We start from the raw sequence: 6,000 nt of genomic DNA, 5'->3' as shown, positions 1-6,000 counted from the left end.
TTACGGAAAAGATGGTATACTGCAAACAAAAAGGTCCAAAAAATTGTGTGCACTACATCCGGATTTCAATAATTAATGTCTCTTCAGTGATGTTAGGAATCAAAACTGTATTTGGAAGGCCATATAATTTACCTCATTGTAGGATAGACGCTTGGATTTTGAAGAGTCGAAATAGGATGAACGGAATTATATAAACCCGAAGGCAAATATAATTTTACAAGCCCAAACAAAAAAACAAAAAACAAATCTAAATTGAAAACAACGTTGAGACCTAGAAAAATGCAATCGAATGCATTCTCATACTAAACATGTATCTGAACGAACACGCGGTGACGACAGTGACGACGAAGACACCGTCAGTCTTCCTCCACATTTACAATGGCGTCTTATGCATCAAAATATAAAGACTGAGTTTTTATGCAAACAAATTTCTATGTTTGTCGGCGAGTTTCTTCCTATAAAAGAAATAAGAAAAACTGTCCGATCTATGACATTTTCACGAAATGGTGGCGTTTTTGTCATACTGGATGATAACGAATTTGAATTTCTCTTAAAGTACGACAAACATGATAAAGTAATGGACAGAATTCTGTTGCCAGCTAAAGCATTAACCGTACTGGAAATAAAGAATGGACGTATTTTGCTCGCACATATAGGAGCTAAGGTTGTTGGTTGTTACAGTCCACCGAACTTCCAAGTCTTTACCAGAACGCAAACTTTTCATCCGATTGGTTTAGCGGAACTTTCAAAATGGAAACATTGCGGTCAGTGGACCAACACATCTGTGCAATGCAAAGTGTAAAGATGGTGACTGCGAGTTGTCAAAAAATAGTCCTGGTGTTTTACACATTTATTCAACACAAGGTAAACTACTGCAAGAAATATATAAAGACGCAATGGAGTATATTTTTAAGTGTCCGACTCAAATGGCTTCAAGTTCTAAAGCTGAAACCATTGCTGTGTGTGACACTAAACTTAATAAAGTTATAGTTCTAGATTACGACGGAAAAGTGAGAGGATTATATAAAGGCTGGAAAAAAATGCCATTCTCTCTATTTACGGACGGAGAACCATTCCTTCCTCTCTCTGTATGCACATCGGCAGACGGAAATTTTATTGTAGCTGATATCTATAAAGAATGTTTGCATGTTATTGGTCCGCTTGGAAAATTTATTGGCATTATGCGTGTTGAGGAAGGTGACTCTTTATTGGAGAGCAGTGCTTTATGTGTCGATACAGAACAAAATATTTGGGTTGGTCACCACTCTCAAGGAACATTACTGTTCTTAAGCCTAGTTGTCTGAAGAATGTTTTCGACCAAAGACACTTTCCCTTCCTTCATGATGAAGAACTCCGATTACCATTGTTTCCAGAACTTAATCTTGACGGGAACTAGATGGTGATGTCCTAACTCAACAGTAATTATTCCAAATAAGTGAGTTTGTACATGTACTTTTAAATATTTATAAAGACATATATTTCATTCATGTTTTTGTTCTATGCGATAAAGATTGATTCATTGTTTGTTGCTAAACGTCCAGTGGCAAATATTCCATGCATGTTCAATACGAACTATGTGATAACGTATCGTTGATGTAGTTGAATAAAGTATATATATATTTGTAAGTCCAAACACCCTGTCCCAACTTTTCCCGACCACCAGTTAACCACTATAACCTTTCCCCCGCGGAAACTTGATTTCTACAGGTTCTACATATACATTGGCACTCATACCACATATTCTTATATCTATATCCAACAATGCAATCAGCAGATAATATACTTTGAGATGAGCAAATGACTATTAACAATAAACATCATCTTTTGATGTCAAGATCTAAAGCATATGTTGTTAAAGTCATGTTATACACTGTTTCTGTGGTCAGTGTGCTGTTTTGTTCTGTTACTCGAGACAGAAATGCTACACTGTCGTTTTATAAACCTAACTGTAAGCAAACGGGATATCTATTTTTGTCGAATAGTCCGTCAGTCATTTTGGTTGCAGGAGAACAATTTAAAAAAAAAAGCCAATTAAAACAATCAAATAAATCACGTTCCAAGACTTAAAATCAACCAGTACACTTTCAACTGATTTAATGTTACGACGTCATAAACGGTCAGAAAAATATGACATTTTTACTACGACAAAAATAAATATGATTTCAATAGGATGTAGGACCAACATTTTTTTGTAACTCAATAGGATCATATAGCAATCCATACGTAGTTCTGTTTGTTTCATTTAAAGAAAGCATTTGTCAGAACCGATAAAACAATATTCAAATGTATTTTACAGTGTTTAATGCACATATCCTTTAAAAACTCCTAGTAGGGTTTTTCAAAATTGCGAGCTTCCTCAATAAGCTTTTGAACTTTTTATCGTCAGGTGTGCTGTCTGTAATTGTTGTTAGATGTTCTGCACCATACGTGTTTCTCTCTCGTGTCTGCTCGTTTGTTATTGTACGATCTGCTGTAATGCAAGTGCTGTAAGTTGTGCTACTCTATTGTTGTTGATGTGTTTTGTTCTGTTGTTGCTATAAGGTGTGATACACTGTTATTGTAAGGTGTTCTGTACTGTTGTTGTAAGGTGTGCTGCACTGTTGTTGTTATAAGGTGTGCTGCACTGGAGTTGATGTTGTAAGGTTGCTGCACTGTTGTTGTTGTAAGATGTGCTGCACTGCTGTTGTTAAATGTGCTGCATTGTTGTTTTAGTAAGGTTGCTGCACTGTTGTTGTTATTGTAATGTGTGCTGCACTGGCGTTGTTGTTGTAAGGTTGCTGCACTGTTGTTGTTGTTGTGAGATGTGCTGCACTGCTGTTGTTAAATGTGCTGCACTGTTGTTGTTGTAAGGTGTGCTGCAGTGTTGTTGTTATAAGATTTGCTGCACTGTTGTTGTTAAATGTGCTGCACTGTTTTTGTTGTAAAATGTGCTGCACTGTTGTTGTTGTTAGATGTGATTTACTGTTTTTGTTTGTAAGGTGTGCTGCACTGTTGTTGTAAGATGTGATTTACTGTTTTTGGTGTAAGGTGTGCTGCAATGTTGTCGTAATGTGTGATTTACTGTTGTTGTTGTATGATGTGATGCACTGTTGTTAATGTAAGGTTTGCTGCACTACTGTTGTTTTTGAAAGGTGTGCTGCACTGTTGTTTGCTGTAATGTTTGATTTACTGTTGTTGTAGTTTTAAGATTTTTTGCACTATTGTTGTAAGGTGTGCTGTACTGTTGTTGTTATAAGGTGTGTTGCACTGTTGTTGTTGTAAAATGTGCTTCACTGTTGCTGTTGTAAGGTGTGCTGCACTGGTCTTGTAATGTGTGATGCACTTTTGTTGCTGTAATGTGTGCTGTACTGTTGTTGTTGTAAGGTGTATTCTACTGTATTTGTTGTAAGGTGAGCTGTACTGTTGTTGTTGTTGTAAGATATATTGTACTGTTGTTGTTGTAAGATGTGTGATGTACTGTTGTTATTATAAGGTGTGCTGCACTGTTGTTGTTGTTGTTGTAAAGTTGCTGCACTGTTGTTGTTATGTGTGATGAACTGTTGTTGCTGTAATGTGTGCTGTACTGTTCTTGTTGCAAGGTGTGATTTACTGTTTTTGTTTGTAAGGTGTGCAGCACTGTTGTTGTAGTGATTTTCTGTTGCTGTTAAAGGAGTTGTGCTGCACTTTTGTTGTCGTATGGTGTGATGTTCTGTTGCTGTTGAAAGGAGTTGTGCTGCACTGTTGTTGCAATTTGTGCTGTATTGTTGTTGTAAGGTGTGTTGCACTTTTGTTGTTGTAAGGTGTGTTGACCTAATGCTGTTGTAAGGTGTGCTGCATTGTTGTTGTTTGAAGGTGTGCTACACTGTTGTAGTTTTAAGGTGTATGGTGACCTATAGTTGTTAATGTCTGTGTCATTTTGGTCTTTTGTGGATAGTTGTCTCATTGGCAATCATACCACATCTTCTTTTTTATATTCATTGTTGTTGTCTTAATGTGTGCTGCACTGTAATTATTGTAAGGTGTGCCGCAATGTTGTTGTTGTTGTAAGGTATGCTGCAGTGTTTTGTTGTAAGATCACTGTGTATCATCGCCACCGGAAATTGGGTACTAACGAAGCGGAGAGAAATAGAAAAAAAGTAAACAAGTTAAGAATTCATTCAATTTAAAGCATTTCCACTCATTGGATGAGGGTGCCGCTTAAGAAATGATTTTCTGATATACAATTCTTTAAATTATTAGGCAGACAAGTACAAAATTGATACAAGATTTTGTGTAATACTCCAAAACTTGCCACTTAGTACCGGAAAATTTCGAGGTCGATCGTCCTCTGTCGCCCAATTCTCAAGATATTGAACTGTTTTTCATTATTTTTCCAGACACGTTTTTAGATTATTATAGTGTGGCATCATATTTACTGAAATTTGTTGTCAAAAAGATGTATTTTAAAGAATGTAGACCATGAAAAATAAAGTCTAGTGTACGGCAACTTGCTCGTGTTGACAAATTTACTGTATGGCAACTTGTTTTCAACTGTATGGCAACTTGCTAATTTTAGAATAGTTATTTACCGTCCTTTCAAAGAAAATAAAGTATTAAGTTCAAATATCTAAGGGGTGGGTGGGGGGTTACCCATTTATGTTAAACTGTTTTTGTCTTTTTCAAGGCTTTAATTTGTTTAAAACTGTTATTTGACTGATAAATTTAAAAACCCTTAACTGTTAATCTGTTAACACTGTCTGTAATCTGTTTTGTTAAAATTTGCAATGTTGTTAACTGTTTATATGAAATTGAGATTCCAGTTATCTGTTACTTAATACTTAAAGTGTTCACTGTTTTTGACATTATTTTCTCTGTTAACTGATCTTAACTGTAATTTATAAGAATCACATGAACATTTGCTGTCCATTCCCTTTTTTACGTTGCTTCCGCAAAGTACCTTTTTATTTTGCAATTCGTAAAATTACTGAACAGTGTGGTCTGGTAGAATTTGCTAGTCTAAGACTTCAGAAATGTAAAGATTGACCAAGGCTTTTTTTATATCAGCTCAGAGTTCTTAATTGGGACTTGGAGATGAAAGAGCGCTTCAACTTGTGACACCTTACATGTTACTTTCTGATTTATACACTGGTTTTGATGATTTAAAATAAAAATGAGTAAACCTTCGTAATTCCTTTTAATAAAATCATGTAAGCAATGAGTCGTATGAATACCCTTACTGAGATGTAACCATAATTTAAAAGAGCTCCCGCCATAAAAAAAAAAAATAATGTTCACGCCCTATAGTATTCACTCATTCTAACTGTTTGTTACACTTTCCTACGTCATGACGATAACCCAAGTTTACTATACGACTGATTGACATAAAACATTTACTCAACAATATACATAACCAGAAGAAGCCTCCCTTTTGCTGTTTGAAGCATTTTCGATTATTCATGACATAGTCCTTTTTCTTGGAGTCAATCACTCCGTCTGCTTTTCCATCCGTTCAATTGTCTGTCCATGTGTCAATAAAAAATATGGTACTTGCGTGTGTCTTTTGAAAATTAGTCAGCTTTATAAAAGATTCCTTATGGAGCTTGGCATTTCTGCGACTTTGAACAGTGGTTTTCAAACTTTTGAATACATTGAAGATAATTATGCACTTCCCCCTTTTCATTGCTTTTGGGTTCGTTTGGAAAAAATGGTAATTAAAGTTTCTGTTAACTCTTATCAATATTTAAAATTTGTTGTTAACTGTTTTTGCCAAAATCGAGTTGTTGTTAACTTGTTAACGGACCCCCTTTCCCCCATCTAATTATGCATTAGATAAAATGGTTAATGCATTTGACAGAAATACCATTTGCTTGACAGCATTTAAGATGTATATAAATTATATATTTTCAAAACGAAACTGACAAGAAAATTAATTCGAAATGCAATTCACGATTTGTTTTTCCTTACTTTCGATGAAAACAAAGTATTTTCTTAATTTTGTCTGTCCGAATTCTCGATCCTGTGGTTCGGTGGTTGTCGTTGCTT

General features: G+C 35.3%; 1 protein-coding gene across 1 annotated transcript in view; it reads left to right on the top strand.

Annotated features, from left to right (window-relative positions):
• The first annotated feature begins 549 nt into the window (after positions 1 to 549).
• The window catches only part of LOC143064270 (uncharacterized), a 50,480-nt gene continuing 45,029 nt past the window's right edge, over positions 550 to 6,000 (top strand). The window contains exon 1 of the mRNA XM_076236996.1: positions 550 to 1,435. The gene's annotated coding sequence lies outside the window, so the exon portion shown is untranslated. The remainder of the gene's footprint in view (positions 1,436 to 6,000) is intronic.

The sequence above is a fragment of the Mytilus galloprovincialis genome, chromosome 2 (genome assembly GCF_965363235.1).
Source record: "Mytilus galloprovincialis chromosome 2, xbMytGall1.hap1.1, whole genome shotgun sequence".
Lineage (NCBI taxonomy): Eukaryota > Metazoa > Mollusca > Bivalvia > Mytilida > Mytilidae > Mytilus > Mytilus galloprovincialis.
This window is presented reverse-complemented; position numbering and strand designations above follow the sequence as displayed.